The 20,793-nt window shown below is 34.0% G+C and overlaps 1 protein-coding gene across 2 annotated transcripts in view; it reads right to left on the bottom strand.

Annotated features, from left to right (window-relative positions):
* Nucleotides 1–20,513, bottom strand: part of LOC143226427 (uncharacterized) — a 72,358-nt gene extending 51,845 nt beyond the window's left edge. Inside the window, exons 1-2 of one of the 2 annotated variants that reach the window (XR_013014614.1) lie at nucleotides 20,002–20,513; nucleotides 2,085–5,281 (exon numbers count right to left, since the gene is read on the bottom strand). The gene's annotated coding sequence lies outside the window, so the exon portion shown is untranslated. Of the gene's footprint in view, nucleotides 1–2,084; nucleotides 5,282–20,001 lie in introns of those variants that run through there. The other variant, XM_076457367.1, reaches the window with a different exon arrangement.
* Nucleotides 20,514–20,793: the final 280 nt, after the last annotated feature.

The raw sequence follows: 20,793 nt of genomic DNA, 5'->3' as shown, positions 1-20,793 counted from the left end.
GTGAAAAAGAGAAAGAAAACGACCACTAAAACCAGGAAGAACGTATTACTAAAAGGACAAGGTGTTGTCTACTACTACTATTAGTACTACAAGAGGACTAAATTATTATGTATTATAACGAAATGAAGGGTGGAGTAGATATATTAGATAAACGTGTTTGCACTTTCTCTACCAAACGGATGACTCGGTGTTAGCCACTGGCTAATTTCCACAATACCTTGGATATTTCTGCCATCAGCGTTTTCATCATATAGTTATCTGTCAATTCAAGACAAAGAGAAAAATAAGCCATAAGTAAATATTTCTTATCAAGCTCAGAAATAAGAAAAACAAGAATCTTAGACCTTGCCATTCTATTGAAGTAGTTTATACAGTCGAAGATTTCTCCTAAGTTTGTCCCACCTCCCAAGATAGTCATTATGAACTCTGTTCCAGATCTAAAGGTTTTGTGCTTTCTGCAAATAAAGAGTTTGTAGCAGGAGACACACTGTAACCAAATTCTCCAGTTGTAAGTGACATGAAACATGAATACAATATATACATGTTCTTATGTTAAGCATCTGCATGTATCATTACCTGGGCGTTGTCTAACAGAATAACAGAAATGTAATTTAATTATATCACCTTTTACATCTATTTGACCCCAGGTGTGGCTCAGTGTGATAAGGGAAGTATTTTGGTAAAGGAAATCGACTAAAAATGGTGGACAAGTAATTTAAATAATTTCTCGTACTAGAAAATGTTCTTATTACTGTGCGTATGCTTACATGCAAGTGAATATATATTTATCAAACAGGTGCATACAAACTACCAGAGCCATAACGCGTTAGTCCAATCCATAACCAAATAAGTCAGGCCCGGCATGGCCAGGTGGTTAAGGCATTTCACTCGTAATATGAGGGTCGCGAGTTCGAATCCGTCTCACACCAAACATGCTCATCCTTTCAGCCGTGGGGGCGTTATTATGTGACACTTTTCGTTGGTAAAGGAGTAACCCAAGAGTTAGCGGTGGGTGGTGGTGACTATCTGTCTTCCCTCTAATCTTACACTGCTAAATTAGAGATAGCTAGCGCAGATAGCCCTCGTGTAGCTTGTCACGAATTTCAAAGACAAACCAAAAAATTCAATCATAACGCAGTTTTCAATCGCGGGTGCAAATCAAGATTTCGTTTTAAGTATTCAATCAATGGGTTCTGGGTTTGCAGAGCCAACAAGGTCGTAAAATGGTGACTAAAAAAGATGTGGAAGTTCGGCTAGACGTTGAATTGGCCAATGTGTTACTGCACTGCTTGATATAAGAGGCCATACACGTGGGCATGTCATTATCAACCACACGTTCCTGTTATGTTAATTCACAATTTTTTTATTACTCAAAATATCCATCGTTTTAATAAGTAAAGCAGTATTTACCAATTAATTAGGCTGAAAAAGAACAAATCTGCAAAATGGGCTATGTGCGCTATGCTTACCACGGGTATCGAAACCTGAATTTTAGCGTTAAGTCTTCAGAGCGTTAAGCCACTGGGGAGAGACGTTATGAAGTGAAATTTGTTTCACAAATATATCAAACTAATTATCAGTAATCATTTCGGACAACTATTTGACAGGCCAGCGACCTTAACACAATTTTAACATATAAAAAACACCGACTTATACACACAAAAATAGGCATATATTGTTTGGTGTGTCAACATTACATATTCTTCTAAAAAGACAAACCTCTCACTTTACGAAGCATAAACTGCAACTTTGAAGAAGAATATACCCATGCTAACAACGCAAACTCAAGTCTCATGCTTGCAAACAAAAATAGTTTTAAATTACCGTCAGTGAATATTGTTGTTTTAACAATGATCACTAAAATTATAATTGTTATATTCTGTTATATCATGGCTTATACAGTACAGAAGATATATGTACATAATTTAAACAACTAATACATACAAGTCGCTTCACAAAGTACACAGAAGTTGGAGCGGTTATAGCGACTTGTCTAACTCATTTGTGCATTCAATAGGAACATGTCATAGCAACTTATGGTCAATACACATACACATATACACATGCAATACGGTAAAAAAAAAAAAAAAACTATCCGAGCTGAAAGTTGAAATGATAACATATATCAAATAAATAACAATAATTATTTAAGTTAAACTCCAGAAAGGAGGAGTGGAACTATCGAGCAAGAAACTATCTTTATCTTATTAAGTTCAGTTCGTGAGTGAAAAACAAAACAAAACAAAAAGCAGATAAATTTCGCGCAAAGCTACACGAGGGCAATCTGTCTTAACCCTCACTAATTTAGCTAATCATCATCACTTACGACCAACTCTTGAGCTACTCTTTTACCAACAAACAGTGGAACTGACCGTAACTTATACCGCCTCCACGGCTGAAAAGGCGAGCTTGACAGAGAATCAAACTTTCGACCCTCATATTGCGAGTCGAGCGCCCTAACAACTTGCCCATGCCAGGCTTCCTAAGAATCGGTATGAATTCATACAAATATCTGAAGAGAAATCACGAAAACAACTCTGTCCGTTGCTTAAACCAACTTAATTATCGCATCACAAAATTTTATGAAGGTTTAAAAGAGAACTACATTTTCCGTTTCCCATTCTGCGAATTTGATAATTTATTATGTAACTTGTAAAATAGTACTGAAATATGGAAACAAATTATATAAACAAAATCAATCGTAATTAACATTTCTCTGAGAATATATTGTGTTACGTGTTGTTAAATTTCGATTTTTTCTGATCAATTATTTTACTTTAAGTATTTCACTCCAGATATATAAAATCTAAATTATATTACTTTTACACACTTGTATAAATATGAAACTAGGTTTTACTGTGTAATTACTACATACATTTTAAACGAAAGTACATAGTAGTCGAACGATATATAAAACGTAGTTCAATTTTAGACTTGAATAAAATGACACTTCAAAACTGTCTTTTCATTTATTTATCATCGCTTGATCTTATGAACGTGTGTGTTTATACGACACCTGGCAAGTTTCCAACAAAAGTACCAATGGAATACCTGTGAAACGTTCACGTAAGAAGAGTTTTGGTTTCGGTTTTCACTAACCAAAGTTTCTGGTTTGCAAGTTATTCCGATAATATCAGAATTCTGGGTCACAACGTATCGTAGTCGTTCTCGGTATAAAACACCACTAATGATTTTCCAGATAAAGCAACACCTCCGGCACTCCAGAGCGATGTTCGGCTTACCCGGTCTCCGAATATAGTTTACACATTTGATTTCGCGTTGTTGGTCGAAATATTCCTCTTATATAATGAGACTGTTTTTTGTTGGTTTTTTTCCTTTTGAAATTCAGCAGTTTTGATATCACTGACGGGTATAGAGCCGAAGAAAGTAATGTAAGTGTCAAAACGTGAAGAAAAAAAAGAAGGTAGTATTATAAATGCATTAACACGAGTTGCCGCTCGTATATAAATCAATTGTACATTGTTTACCATTGTGTACATGTAACTAATGTACACACTGAATTATGAACGTAACATGTTTTTACATTATGGAGCTATATGATAAACTGTAGTACTGGTATTGGGTTAACGAATACTACACTCCATATTGAAACGTTAAATATTCACTACTCGGCAGCGGTTCGTCCTCCATCAGAAACAAACACTACACAACAGTGACAACAAAACAAACATAAACATTGTACTGCCTATAGTTTATGTTAAATTTCATAGCCATGTAGAATAGAGAGTTACAGCCATTCGTGGATGTTGACGTCGTGATATTCTTCCAGGAAATATTTTTCACACAGCTTATGATTCGCAATAAATTAAAAATATTGGTGCTCCAACATGGAAGAACGTTTACGTGAGATGTTTAACATCTGTGGTAAATTAAACCTTATCTGGTTAAGATTACACCATGTTATTTCAATCCTTCAAAACCGACTTATTGAAGAACATGGTTAAAAAAAATCCAATCTAGCAAAATACTTCGTTATGATCTTCTTGCACTAGAGGAGAAAGAATACACACAGGTGGCAGCGTTCGCACAGTCGCCACACAAGAGGGAGTGATATGAACTGCCAGTGGACAGTTTCGTCAAAACGAAAAGTTAGACCTTAACTCTTACTATACGAAACTTTTCTACACTTACTCATGTGTGGGTAACTGACATTGAGGAACAATGCATAACGAGAACTGATTTCATGTAGAGAACTTGGATGCAGGTTTAGACTAGCTTCAGATACCCCAACAGTCTATGGTCAGAAAATCCCTGTGTACTACACGCAATTATTATATCAGAGGTTGAGCTTCCAGTGACAAGAGGGAGGGTGGCCATTGTATTATCACCTAATGAAGTACTCATGCCAGGAGTTAAGAATAAATCTACATGTAGTGACTAGGACCTAATGGAACCAGATACTCTAGCATTTTCTGAGACCGATTGTTGGAAGAGCTCTCGTGAATCTGAATAATAAAAATGTCGTACGTGACTTTACTCGGGAAAGACTTCAATAAGCTTGTTATAAAACGAAAAGTCGTTATGACGCTAGTGCTGGAACGATCGGATTTAATCAAGATGACACAGTGGAGCAAGATAATGGGATAATGGTACAAATACGGTTGGGATTTTGTGGTCCTTACGGCCTTTACGGTAATCATGAAAGCCTAAAAGGAACCCTCAAAGTAAAAGTGGCTCTGGCAGGGTCACGACATGTCAAACAAGCTTTTTTTTGCTAAAAATACACGCAGAAAGCCTCAAACAGAACAGCTTCCAAGAAAACTGAGAGCATCGAAGAAGCAGTGGTGTGAAGAGGAAACATATTTAGTGAGACAGATAAGCAAGGAGGTCTATGAAAACAGTAGCAGACGAAGCGCTTTATACAAAGATAGACCCAAGTTTATCCGTTTCAGATAATAACGACAACATAGTATGTTCTCATCACAAGGAAGGATAAATTCCAAAATCATGAAGGATCACATGTTATAATGGAAAAAAAAAACCAATAACGCAGTTTCCAAAATCCAGAGGAACAGGTGATTAGGTCAAAAGTCATCCATCTTAATTCTCTTCGGAAGCACATCGGTAAAATAACTAACTCTACAGGCAAGAATTTGTCAACAGGAGGCAAACCTGCTAAGGAGCTCTGGGCTACTGTCGAGAGGATCGTTAAACATAAAATTGGAAGAAAATTAATCACTACTTACTTAAAACTTTTTCAGCATCAGCACGACCAATGACAATAAAGGTCAAGATGTCATTCCATCTGCATACCATGGACCTGGAATAAAAACACCTCATAAGATTTGGTGAATACAGTAGTGTAGTATACTATTTGTATTAGGACTATTCAAGGTACCTCCCAGTCCAATAACGACGCAATGTTGCAAGCTATATTTTTCAATGTTTTACTTAAAATTTTAGTTAGATGGTTTGTTTGTTTGTTTTGTAATTCGTGCAAAGCTATATAAGGGCTATCTGCGCTAGCCGTCCTTAATTTAGCAGTGTAATACTAAAGGGAAGGCAGCCAGTCATCACTACTTACCATTAACTCTTGGATTACTCTTTCACCATCAAATAGTGATATTCGTTGTAATATTATAACGCCCCCACGACTGAAAAGGCAAGTCTGTTTGGTATGACGGGGATTCGAACCTGCGACCCTAAGATTACGAGTCAAGCGCCCTAACCACCTGGTCTAGCTTGAGGGCACATGACGTTAACATCGCGAAATACTGAATAATTTCTAGACACGGGTAAATTTGTTGTAAATATGAATAAACACTTGGAGAATACAAAATAAAATTCTGTGAACCATTCAATGTGTAAATGATCCAATAATTGTTGACTGAGAGACAATTAATCGAGTTTAGTCATTTGGTAAGAGCTAAAGCTTCGGTAAGCTAATCAGTAAATTAGTCAACATTTCTTAACAAATCAATGAAACGTATTTTAAAAGGTTATTAAATATATTATGCCTTCAGTAAGTTTAAAGTTTTTGTTGAAAAGTTTGTTTGTGAACTCAGGTCTATAACTTGCGTTCCAGTAAACGCAGCCTGCAGCAAACGTTACTGATGAAAAATAAATTAGTTGCCATTTTGTGGATTGGATTTTGCATTATTTTTGCTAAATATTGAAAGAACAACCCGCCTAACGACAGCACACGTTACAACATTGAAGACTGCTTATGTATATCAAACTCTTAATTTTTTTTCTGGAACTATAAAAACAAGGTGGGGCTATATACTAGTTGCCCTTATGTCGAGTGATCTAAATCCGCTTATCAACATCATTTTATTTCCGACGTGCTAATGCACATTCGGAAAACACATCTATAGGCAACTACAGAATTTTGGAAAGTATGGGTCCAAGTCTCGAACCAAAACATAAGCTTAATTATATATAAACCTAGTTGTAACAATACATTTAACTCTTTGATAATATATTGATTAATAAAATAATTACACTATCGTTTTAAAAAATAATATTATTATTAATGATAAGGTATATAAAGTTTCAGTTTTTCATTATATGTATTTTTTATGGTATCAAATATTTATTGTTTATTTTATGGCTTCACAAGCTGAGTAACCAAGCACCAGTGTTCTTTTACCTCTGAAAAAAAGGGGGTGGAGGAAGAACCTGATCATACAATACATGATCCTCAAAACAATAAGTTGTATTTTCATAACTATCTAACCTTAGCCTTTGTTTTATAAACACCTTAAGCGATTAAAATTAATATAAAACGTCTTTTTTGAAATAACGCAAGTCAGCATTCACAAGGTATAATCCATGAAATTATCTGCTTGCTTTACCATATGGTTTGATGAGTGTCATTCTGTAAGTGTTAAAGCACTGAACATCCGGGAAAGCACGTTTGGTTGTTTGTCGTTGTTACACACACTTCACATCCGTAAGGTCAGTTTAGTGGATGAACTTTGGCCTATGGCTACGTCATGTAACATGACAACTGCATGGTCAAGTTGAAGTGTGACTAAGTTATACAGCCTTAACATCTGCAAGGCAACTTAAGTTACAGTTACACAAAATACACGTATCTATATATATTGTCTCTCTGTCTTGTACTGATAAATTAACAAGTGATCTGTTTTTAACTAGTATTTAACAAATTACGAAACAGACAATTAGTACACAATTATGTTAATTGTAACAATATTAAAATGTTAAAATTGTATCTTTATCACTAATTCCTAATTAACTGTCAAAAATCATAAATTAATAGTATATAATCTAAAAGTATTAAATATATATGAATACTTCTTTCTATTCTGGTACATATTAGTTTGTTATAACCTAAAAACAAGCCGAAACAAAAATAAATAAATAAAAATAAACGAAAAACGCTGCGCTAATTGTCTGACTACAGGGTACAAGCTATAATGTGGGATATAAAATGTGCCCTAGGTTTTGGAGGTGACTAAAGATGTAGGACCCACACTACGGTGGGGATACACCGTTTATCAGTCTTAACCTATATTTGCCAGTTTCACATAAAAGAAATAAAATAAAGGAGTAGCAATAAATATAGAAATTAGGAGAGAGAGATGTGGGTGCTCAAGCTCACAACGTTCAACATATATAATTACCCTTTACTGTTTGCAGACAGTTGCGGCAAGGTGACTGCTCTCCAAAGTAAAGAAGAGAAAAATTAATTGAAAAATAAAAATAAGGGAAAGAAAAATAACGTGGAGTTGTGTGCGTGCGTGCGCGCGCGCGCTTCCTATAACAAAGCCACATCGGGCTATCTGCTGAGTCCACCGAGGGAAATCGAGCCCTTGATTTTAGCGTTGTAAATATATAGACTTATCGCTGTACCAGCGTGGAGCATGTGGAGTCTGGTAGCTGTTTATCTTGACGTACAATTTTCAAAATGTACCAACACATGTACACACATTCGTACATTAGTTACAAGTTTCAATTTTAGCATATAAAATTGAAAAGTGAAATCTATCAAATGTTAGAATGACAGAAGCTGTGATACTAGTTTTAGTTCCTTTGAAAAACACCCTTCCCGTTTAAATCTGCTCTTTAGTTTTCAGATAAAATTTTGGTAGATGCACTTAGGGGCTACAACAGCAACGTTGAAATTCCACTAGTCCATTAGATAAGAGTAGCCCAAGAGATGGCGGTGGGTATTGTTGATTAGTTGTCTTACCGGATCTAGTCGATCAGTTCAAAACTACAGACGCCTAGATGACTATGCACATACAGGATTTGTGTAGCTTTGCACGAAAATTCTAAACAAAAAAACACAAAACAATCTCTTGTTCATAGTTATATTAAGTAATAAACTCCCCACCAAAAAAAAATTTGTGCTACCAGTTCTTATATATTTATCTATATGCTTATTTTTTTGATGAACCAAGTAGTATTTTGGTGACATTGGAACTTAACGTTAATACAGTTTTTATTTAACTGCCGAAGCAAAATATATTAATATTACATAACATGGAATTATTTAAACAAATATTCACTTTTAGTACTTAAGCCAAATTCTCTCACAATAAAATACTTTGAAAGACACTCCAGGGCGATCCTTCTACCATCGTTTATGTACTAGGGTGTGGCAAAACGAATACGTGTACGTGCGATTAGAAATGAATTGTCAGGCACACGATACTTATATCCAGAACAAGCAAGCGATTGACAGGCATATGAATTTCTATGATAAAATAAGGGTAATTTTATGTATTCTTTGGTACTTCTCAAACAACACAAATCCAGAAAAGGGTTAAACTCATTACTTGATACAAAATATATAGATATAGATATACAAATGTTCTAACGTGTCACTTTACTCAGAGTAATTGCTAATGGCTATATAAGTGTTTACGCACAGTGTTGTTGCTACTCGTGTGCCATATACACGTATAATTTACCTTCGCTGTATTGTCCTTATGCTGTAACGTCTTTAGATTGCCAAGTGCACCAGGGTGGAGCAGGATTACATAGGTGTAGGTGTTGACTGCCTTTCCTGGAAACTAAGTTTTGCCCAAACTGTACGATGAATTAAACTTTACGAAAACTACTACTCAAAACAACTGCCTTCGTAAATGGTGCCTGTTAGGGTTAAGAGGGTCTTAAGTGTGTGTGTATATCCAGTTCAATATTAAAAAAAAAAATTGTAAATCGTATAACCTCTGTTTAACTCGACTTTTCACGATATGTATATGTTACCAGACTTTTCATGAGAACTTTAAACTTGTGAATCGATCGTTAAATGTTTTCATACATAAAGGGTACAGAGTTTCTTCAGAGCTGTATATTAAAGTATTTGTTTTCATAGATATTTCAAAATAAAAATAATTCATTCACACGTACATGCTGTTAATTTCGTCATCTCCTTGGAATCCATATACAATATTTGTTTACATGTTAAACTGGAATAGGTACAACGAACGAGATAAAAAACAAACATTCTTTTTAGCTTCTGAAAGGTCTTTGATAGTGATAACAATCTGGGTGATATAAAGAAATATTATTGTACCTCTCTTTTATCACAAGTTTCCAAGAATAAAAAACAACAACATATCTATAGTAATAACTAAGAGTGACATTAATGAATTACTTTGAGATTAAGAAAGGGTGTAAGACAACGTGAATATTTTTCAAAATTACATTTTACGTTAATGTATGGCATTCGATTACTTTGATAGGAACACTGGAGAAATTAAAACAGTGATTGAGAAAGACAAATTAATAACTTATGCAAAGTACATAATATTGTAATTACCGTAATATTTTTTTAGAAAACATAAATTAGATTCTTCACTGAATTAAAAAAAAGGGTTAGATAAATTTCACTCTGAACAGTTTCCATAAGGAACTCAAATACATATCAGAATATTCTGAAAATATAAATATTACACGGAAAAGTGATGATGTTTGTGCCTCAAAAGTCTTTGGGATTTTTATAGAGGTATGGCTTACGAGTGAAGGGAATTTTTATTCTTGTTTACACAATTTAAAAACCATGAACTACTTTTTGTAGATAAAAAGAGAGGTGAGTCAGTTAAGCCTTTTGTTGTTGTAAATGAATTATATGCTATTCCTATAGAACTGGTATTAATAGAAATGCTGATATTTGGAATGCTTGTACATGAACAAATATAAAGGAGGAGTTAGAAGAAGAGGTATTAATAATATATTCCACACTCTTACATATGAACACACGCACCCCCCCCGAAAAAAAAATACACGTTTTAAATATGTGGTAGTAGTTTGACCTTTCGTTGTTCAGTGTATAATTTCGTGTCATTAGAATAGGTCTTTACATAAAGTTGAAACATTTCTTGAAAAATAAAATATTTTAATATTTTTAATATTTTAGACAAATGCTTAATCAAAAATTATAAAATTACTCTCTTCCCCAAGAGCAAACAAATAATGTTAAAATGATAAACTAAGCCTATAATCCTAACTCTCAATATGGGAAACGAGAGTAAAAATTCGTATTTAAATAAGATATTTGTCAAATTTTGTTTTCTAGTGTTGTAGAATTTTCAGTCCCATTCGTGATATTATAAGGGCTAAAAATATTATAAATTAGGTACCTTTGATTGTGTATATACAACGTGGAGGGATGTACAGCAAAGCAGTCTCTTAAAAAAGTTAAAATACAAAGATTAAAACTACTATAAGCGATAGTTTCTGTGATTAGAATGCTTGCACCTAAACAATTGTGATATTATTTAACTTCGATAACGCTTGTCTAAAAGCTTGAAGATTTACGAAACAAGTTTGATAAACAATGTGAGATAATAAAAAACGTTATGCGAGCAAATAATCACGTGGAAAAATAACGAAAAATAAAAAAAAACTTTAAAATAACTGTTTGGTGTACATGTAGATCAGAAGAATCTGTTGTAATCTTTGTTTCTCACAATTCCTGTTATTTTCTCAAAAAGAGAGCCAAACGTTGTCTGGAGATGTCACCTGTTTTAACTACTTGTATAACTACATGGTTGTGTCTTACCAGCCTGTAAGACACTAAAATGACGTCACATAAGGGGCACTCAACGATACAATTTTTACTATTATGACGACAGTAAAACGGGCGCATGCTATAAATCACGAGAAGAATTACTTTGTAGAAAACTATATGTATAAAACGGCTGGTATGGAAAGAGAAAGCGCTATGTAGAGGAGCGAACAACGTTTCGACCTTCTTCGGTCATCGTCAGGTTGACAAAGAAAGAGTTAACTGACCGATAGCTGACCATATGCTTGAAGGCGGTTGTGTAATTGAGTGTAGGAATGAAGAGGGCGTACTTAGATGTTGGATTATATTTATTAATAGAGGTATAAAGGTGTTCCTTTGTAGTGGTTTATTTTGGGCTTGAGTTATTGTATAAGTAAGGCTTCTTTAAGCCCAAAATAAACCAATACAAAGGAACACCTCTACATTCCTACACTCAATTACACAACCGCCTTCAAACATGTGGTCAGCTATCGGTCAGTTAACTCTTTCTTTCTTTGTGAACCTGACGATAACCGAAGAAGGTCGAAACGTTGTTCACTCCTCTACATAGTGCTTTCTCTATCCATACCAACCGTTTTATACATATATAATTTTCTCTACAAGTGGGTTTTCTCGTCATTACGAATTACTCTGCAGGTTATAGGTTACAACACAGCATGACATATGAACTTCACAAGCAAGAAATAATAATAATAATATATTGGTCTTAATTTTGGTTCCCTCTGCTCTTGTAACAAAACGCCTTCGGGGGCCCTGCGAAAATACATCTATTTTAATTATTCATATGAGGAAATTACAGTGCGCAGGCAAGGGAGAGGAAACAAACAGTGATACGACAATTAAAAAAACCTGTTATGCATCTTATGGAAACTTATTATAATTAAATTTCTTGCGTAAAAGACACTTTAAAGTGCCAGAACATACTACAAACAGACTCGTGTGAAAATGTATCTAATATCCGTCGAGTTGCTTATGCTGCGTGCGTTGGGGAACACGGATGTCAAATCCAACAAAAACTTTTCAGAACATTGAGTTTATGAATTAAGTTGGTCGAACGATATGTATTATAAATATTTCTGGCAATAATGCATTAAACCACATAGTGTTGTAAGCTATATCTTCGTTGTTTAGTGTATGGCGTTAAGATCAAGTAAGCTCATAAAATCAGTCCAAGAATGTTCGTATATGTTTTTGCGAAATATCTAAACAAGGAAACATACATGAGTGAATCAGTAAGTTCTCAGTTAGTACGGTACGAGTCAATTTTCAGTTCACTGATTGAGAAGTTTTTGTAATATTTAGATACCTGCTACTAATTGGGGGTACTAAGTTACTCGATCGTCTAGTGTTTTTTTTTTTTTTATTGCAAAGCCACATCGGGCTATCTGCTGAGCCCACCGAGGGGAATCGAACCCCTGATTTTAGCGTTGTAAATCCGTAGACATACCGCTGTACTACCAGGGGGCGATCGTCTAGTCAAGAAACTGTACACAGCTTACTTGCGCGTTATTAGCCCCATAAGCAAGTAAATTTTTGTTGAAAGTGAAAACGTTATTGGTGAATTTAGGCCTCCAACTACGTACAAGTGATAGTAAGTAGCCTGTAGTAAATAAACTCGTTTACTATTATTACTCATTATTTTCGCCAAGTAACTTAACAGAATCCACCCAACGAAAGAAAACATTACAACAGTATCTTTATGAACCTTCGCCTTACACACTCAACTTTTAACATTGAGTCTATGGTAACCAGCAGTCACCTATATAATAGGTGAAGCCGCAGTAGTTTGCATGATATTTCGTGTCTATTTTTACATACGCATATGCATAGATATAAAATAAATTAATTGTGGCTAGACGAGTCATTCGTGTACTACCCTATTTAATTTTTTTCTTGAATGATTCTTATAAATCTTTCATTATTATACTTAACTACATTGCATGTTACACCGTTTTCAAACCAGCAAGTTTTATCTGACTTCTTCACTTTTTCAACTTTCCATTTCATATTTTATAAATTCGTTTTTTTAAAGTTTCAACTGAAGTGAGCGCTCACGTATTCTACAAAACTTTTAGTGACACATGTGACATCTTTTAAACAAGTTACGACAGCACGTGTTTAGGGGCAAAGCCATGTACATTCAACGCATTTTGCTTCTCCTTCACTTATAAGAGTCAATATCGCTTACTACATGGACACTTTTAGAAGTTAAGACGTTTTAAAATAAGACATGACCTATCGTGCATTAAGTTCCCTATTAAAAAATAGCAGTCCACTAATCGATTCAGTACCTAACACACCGCTGTTAATTAGAGCAGCGCGTGCGTGGAGAAGTACTACGAATGGAGAACATACTTTAAAGCTCCGTATGTTGCTTCTTAAGCATTATATTACCATGCTATCGACATCATGTATGTACTTATGTAATTACTTTTAATAAACGCTTTAAGATTCTTGTAGGTAAAATTTCATCGTAGTTTAATAAAAACAGATTCAATCAGCTAATTATATAAAGATACAAGGCAATAATGGTCTTTCTGGAAAAGATGGAATAGTTCATAAACAAGCAACAAATATGAACATATACGAAAAAAAATGAATATGCTACATAAAAAAACTGGTGCAGTAGCTATGAAGAGCCATCATTTTGAATTATGAACATATAAAAAGGATGGGCCTACTACATAAAAGCATATTACAGTAGCTATGAAGAGCCATCATTTTGAAAATAAAACTTTAAACCGGGCTACTTTAACACGTTTAAACTGTTTCTAAAATCTCAGTGTCGAAGGTTTACTTATATATATATATCCTATCGGCTTTGACCTGTCCTAGCTCATTCAAAATATAGGTAAACGATTTCAAACGCTCTCACAAAAAAGGCTTAGCTTCAGCGAACCAACTTAATACTTAAATCCATGCCAAAAAAAAAAAAAAAAGGTGTTGGAATTTTTCTATGTTGTAGTGAAAAGCTATACGATAAGATATAACACCAGTCATACATTTCAACATAGTTCTAACTGTTACAAACTGGTAACGAAACATCGATGAATGAAAAAAATAAACAAACAACAATTAATAATACAGCAACAAGCGCACAAAGTAAAAAAACAATTATACACATGAGTATTGTGGCCTAGGTGAAAACTAGCGTCAGCGTATCAAACGGTAATTCTATATTCATAGCATCCACCTCAAAACTGTACGGTGCTGATAAAATAGGAGATTTTCTGAAAAGGCACGTGCAATAACTGAACTAAGATTAGTTATACCACGGTAATTGTTAATGTTCAAGTTTTGAAGTGCCTCCATACAGAATTACTTCTATAATGAAATAATTAGTTGGTAACTTAGTATTTTTGTATCATCTTACACTTTAATTAAACAATCACTGTGAAATGAGCCCCCTGGAAAACTGATCTTCTAATATCTTATGAATTAAATATATTTTGGTTGCTTATATTTCATTTCATTTTTTGTTGTTCGTTTGAGTATTGGTTTTAGTAGTTTAGATGTTTAAATTTTTTTTGTGTCCCAAGTTTCGATTTTTCTAATTAATTTTTATTATAAAAGATTCTCTAAGCCTAATATTAGTAAAAATACAATTCATTAAAGTGACGTTAACGCTACCGTTTACACGAAATTACTTTATTCAATTTGTGCAGATGCCGGCTGTATGAAAAAAAACAAACAAACTTCAGAAAACTGAAAGGCTAAATTAGGTTTCTGCGTTATGTTATTCTAATTTTATGTAGTATTCAGCATCACGGTCTATAATTTTCATTTACTCGTTTAAGACTTATATTGGCCTTATATCCGGAAAATAAAGCGTTTTTCTCTTTTACAAATACGCATAAAATGTAAAGAAATAATCAAGATGTTCTAATATTCTACATATAGAAACAAAGTACATCAATTAAAGCTCAAACTAAGGACCATTACAAAAATTAACCAGATTTATGAACTCGAATACTGAATATGTAGTCAATATATTTACGAAAATATAAATTTCGTACGGATGTAAATAAAAACAAATAATATTAACATCTTTATCTTTTTACGTTTATTTTGGGCAAACATGCTATATCTTTCTCTCGTTTTTTGGGTAATTATATATACCCAGGAGGGTCAGGTTTCGTCAAACTCTTCCTCCAACATGCTATGTTGGCATAGTTAGATTTCTTTTGAAAGCTAGATGACGTACATATAGATCCATACCCGTCTTTATAAAATTTAATTTTTTTTATTATACTCGTTTGTTTCCTTTTTATTAGCTATATTTTTATTCACCAGCAATACCAAGCATAGGACGCGCGTATACCCGATTCGATTTCATTACTCATCTAGACTTCTACCAACCTATCCTCAAATCTAATCAATACCCACAGCAGAGCATCGTCATTCACAAGCATATATATACATAAACTAGCATCTTTTTCGGTACAAAAAGAAATCATTGGGATGTCAGACGGAAGAATTCTATGAACTAATCAGAGTGACGATAAGGTTTCTCATTTTTATTTTGTAGGCTCACTGAGACAAAATTCGTAGAAGCAGTTAAAATTTGATTCACTTCATAAACACGAATATAGCGATTTAGGTGGCTTTATAAGTACAATACGCTTTAATTTTGTTCATCCAACACTGTGAAATAGTCATTGTTAATATTCAGACATTTTAAAAGTGGTTTTAAATGGGTGATCTTTATGGACGCCATTTTGTGTCATCATGAACCCTACTATAAAGAACCGCTTTACTTACGATAAAAGTATATGTACAGTACGTTATAATTATTTACAGTTTTAACTAGGTGGGTAGAGAAAGGAACATTTAATACTAATGAAACTATAATTACCAGCATTTATGAGTACCACAGCTTGAAACCGGGTCTTTGTTACTTTTATTACCCTATTTCAAACCCACCTCTCACTTTATTCTATCATTATTCAAATCAATTATTTAGCAAAAAGAAAATTATAGAACGAATGGTGCAAAAAAAGGGTGGGGTTCATTTAATCTGTACAACAATGGACTGCATAGCACTTATTGAATAAACACAGACTAAGAAAAATGCATTTTTGAACAATTAGCACTTTGATGTGCTTTTTATGGCTAAAACAAATTGATAAAAATATTTCTCGATTTCGTTCCAGTTAGTAACGAGGTCCTTTCACCCTTCTATGAATATGAACAGTGTTAACACAGTACGTTATAACCATAAAAGCGTTTTACTGATGTTATTACATACTCAGACAGGTTACAGGGTAAGAGTTTTCATTTTGCTAACGATCTTAAAAAAATAATAAAAGAAGCAAAAAAAACTATTAGTCTGTGTTTTTTGTGTGTTTTTATTTATAGCAAAGCCACATCGGGCTATCTGCTCAGCCCACCGAGGGGAATCGAACCCCTGATTTTAGCGTTGTAAATCCGGAGACATACCGCTGTACTAGCGGGGGGCAACTATTAGTCACGATGATTAATCGCGATTCATTGACGAACCCCTTGATGAAAATCGAAATGTATGTTAACTTATAGCTTTCAATAATAAAGGCTGTGTTCAATACTTTACTAAACTAAGCTACTAAGCAGTCACATTTTATATTCTATGGTAAAATACATGAACAGATGAATTAAGTAAGTTGCATGGGAGTCTAGCTCGACACCTACTGTAGTAAATGTGTTTTTCGAGAAACAATGGCTAGAGAAGTGTGTCCGACTGAAAGAAAACCCATTTATCAAAGAAGTTATGCTGATGGCATTCTTAAAATTTCACAAACATGTAAACAAGATGAAAAATTCTGACATATTTAAATAAACAAGTACAACAGAAAGTATTTTGAAATTTTATAAAGACAAGTACGGATCAATATACGTATTATATACATACGTAACTTGATGTTGATTTGGTGTTTTATGGCACAAAGCAGCTAGGCTATCTGCGCTCATACGTAACATGGCTAGCTATAGTAATTCAAAGTTTTGATTTTCTTGTTTCAATATCTTTTGTAGTGTTACAACTTACCATGTTACATATATATTTATACGTATTTACCTTTTAAAAAATAATTATTTTATTATACTTCTTTGTTTCCTTTTTTAACCATATTTTTGTGAACCAGGAAAATTTAGTGTGGGAAAGCCTCTAATAACCCCCCCTCAAATTTAATTATACGCCCAAAGTAGTGCATCGTCCGATAAATATACTAGTATCTTTTTTTGGTATAAAAATAAATCATTAGAAGCCTGGACGGAAGAGTAATGTAAAAAAGATATTAGAGTGATAAGATTCGTTAATTTTTTCTCTAAGCTTTTCTAGAAAAGTTACTTATTTAGACAAAAGTTCGTTGAAATAGTAAGATTTTCATTCTCTCCATAAACACGTATATAGCGATATAGATGGTCTTATAAGTATAATAAGCTTTAGATTTGTTTAGTCAATACTGTGATATAGTCATTGTTAATATTCAGACATTCTAAAAGGTGGCTTTAAATGGACAATTTTTGTGGCCGCCATTTTATTTCATCACGATCCTTACTATATATTTTGTACTCTGGGGTTCGATTTCCATCGGTGGACTCAGCAGATAGCCCAATGTGGCATTGCTATAACAACAACACACACTATTAAGTACTACTTAAATACAACACAATAACATGTAATATACTGTTGAATATTAGAAAAATAAAAAACTTTACGATTTCATATCAGTGTCACCAGTAAAGGTGTTTCACTATATTGTTTTACAGGAATAAGTAACAGGTCTTAGTTAACTATGCTTGTGTGTAATAATGAGCATTTTCACACAGAGTTGAATATTATTAAAAAAACGTATCTGCAAGAACGATTTCTGTAAGGTTATTAACACATTAGAAATAACGAACAGCTATCCTAGTGTGACCTTTGGTCAGTCAAATAAGAAAGTAACACTGTTCTTACAGTTTATGTATATACAGTCATATAACACAAACAGAAAATACTTTTTGATAAATTATCAATAGGTGCAACTTAATTGTATCTTTGAAACACAAAACAGACTAAGTGCTATGTTTCCCTTAAGGACAAAGTTTACTTCCTGCAGCCCAAGTTTCAAACTAGAGTTCACTGGTTCCACCGCCAGGAAGGCATCGAGGTTTAGGAACTGTAGTACTGACAAACACAAGTTGGTGTGTAACAGCATTCAGTAATTTAAAAATTACTTTACAAGTGGCAATGAAAGTGACCTGCACATACTGAAAGCCATCGCCGTTAAACTTAAAATCCAGCAAATAGTCTGTTTATGAACCTTAAAAACTCTGGTTCATAGACTTCGACGTATGACTCAGTGTTACCAAACAACAAAGTTTGAAGGCCACGTGATTATTGCTTTGGGACGATCACAACAAATGACCTTAAAAATAACTTGTTCCGGTCACGACTGAGCTGAAACAGGCCCGAAACAATGGTGGTAGCCTACCGAATCGGTACCAGTGTTTACCAAAATCACATACACGTACGTATGTCTGTTAGGTTTACCATTGCTTCTGTAACCTGTTCTTTCCATATAAAAATGTATCCAGATGTAACACTCCATTTTTCAGCAATATGCCGATTTATGAACCCTTGAGTTAAACAGTGTAGTAAATAAGTAGGCCGATAAATTAATATAATTAAAGACCAGATTTCTGGAATGTGACATAATAGGAGTAACGACTCGCTTCAAAGTAACGAAACAAGTTGAAAGTCATTACATATACTGTTTACAAAATTAAATCGTTATTTCAAACTAGTGCTGCAATTAGTATAAAAAAAGCATTACCTTAAAGCTTTACATGAAAAATTACGTCATTCTCATGATCCAAATAAAGTAAGAGCAACGCTACACTATAAAACAATAATATCAAGGACAGCGTCCTAGGTGGACAACTTATTAGCAAAAACTACAATATTTAAATTTTGTCACTAGTATTATGCCTTTCTAAAGCGTACTCAACTCTAAAAAAAATAAACAAAAACTTAAAATACGATTAGGTTTAGGGATGTAAAGTCATGGTGATTTTATCTTTCAACAATACAGTATACAGTTTTAACAGCAGGTGTACATTATTATTGGTGTAACGAGTGTATGATGTTAAAATTCCGAGGAACTGCGATATTCGACAATCATGTTGCACTTACAAAGATTTGTTTTCTAAATACGGCTGGTATGGGTATTAAAACTTTAAATAAAGTACAGAACAATGTTTCGACCTTCTAAGGTCATCTTCAAGCAAACACTCTTTTTGTTTTCAAGAGGGGTTTCACGTCATCATAAAAGGTTCGTTTGTTTTTGAAATTTGCTCAAAGCTACACAAGGGCTATCTAAACGAGTAGTCCGCAATTTAGCAGTGTAAAACAAGAGGGAATGTAGCTAGTCATCACCACCCACTGCTAATTCTTGGGTTACTTTTTTACCAACTAATAGTGGAATTGACCGACCTTATAATGCTCCTACCGTTGAAAGGCCGCATATGTTTGGTGTGATGGGGATTCGAACCCGCGATCCTCAGAATACGAATCAAGCACCCTAACCACCTGGCCATACCGGGCCAGGCAAAGCAAACTAAGAGGTGAATGAGGTAAGGGCGGATCCAGGATTATTAATGGTGGAGGGGTCTTCCACCCAAATACAAATTATTTTGAAACTCCGTTTCCCTTGACCCGCCAGTGTTAGGTATTTTTCTTAATGGAATGATTCTTATACAATAATAATTAAAAGGACGACTGAATCTGTGATTAATATTAATATAATTGAATATATATTACGTTATTTAACGCATATATAGATATATATGTTTATATATTACTATCTTAAGTTAAAAATAAAGAACGTGAAGTACAATGTGTTAAAATTACAAAAAAATCGTCGAGTCTTTCAAGTGAAATTAGAAAAAAAACAATTTTAAAATTCCACTGTAACCGTACATGGATATATGCCTATTAAAGGCCTTATTTTATATTCGTAATGAAAACAACTTACCACCAAGCTCTGAAATATAAATAAATTCCTTTCTGTATTTAACGTCCACACTCCAGTCGGTGTTACTATGTGCTAGCTGTTTCGCTAATACCATCTAAAACACGTCGCACACTTTGAACTATTATTACACGTGAGGAGGGTAGCTGTTCTTTCAACTCTCGCAATGATTCATTCTGACCAGCCCACGTGCCACGCGAATAAACAAACTAGTTGTAATTTGAATTATAAAGAACACAGCGATTATACTTAAAGGCTACACACTGAAGAACTCCAGAAGCTGCATTGGCGTGCACAAAGTTTTGATAATTCAAACTTAAATATAGAACTGAATACCCTTGTATTACAATTTTTTAATAGATCAAGTTTTTAGGCTTAACGTTCACCTGTGTCTTTTCTAGTTTCTTTATTGAATCAAAGTATCAAAATCAATGTGAACTCTAACAACACACTGACGTCTAGACTTACTCACCAACTGCTCACAACCACGGGTAGACGTCTAGTACCATACATGCAGCAGCATGCTGGAACAGTCTACTGTCGTAGGGGGAGAAACTCGAAATATAAAACTCATTTCTGTGTAAAGAACAAGGTGTGACAGCACAACAAACTTATCAATGAAATCATTTTGTTTCTACCAGTGAATATATTAATTAGTTATGAGTCTGAGGATGTGACATCACACTGCGCTTAGATTGCCAAGTGAAGGCCAATTTAGTTTTTGTAAATATTTATAATATTTTGAGAGTTGTTTTTTTAATAATGCCACCTGACTTATAAGACTAAAATTTGGAG

The sequence above is a fragment of the Tachypleus tridentatus genome, chromosome 9 (genome assembly GCF_004210375.1).
Source record: "Tachypleus tridentatus isolate NWPU-2018 chromosome 9, ASM421037v1, whole genome shotgun sequence".
Lineage (NCBI taxonomy): Eukaryota > Metazoa > Arthropoda > Merostomata > Xiphosura > Limulidae > Tachypleus > Tachypleus tridentatus.
This window is presented reverse-complemented; position numbering and strand designations above follow the sequence as displayed.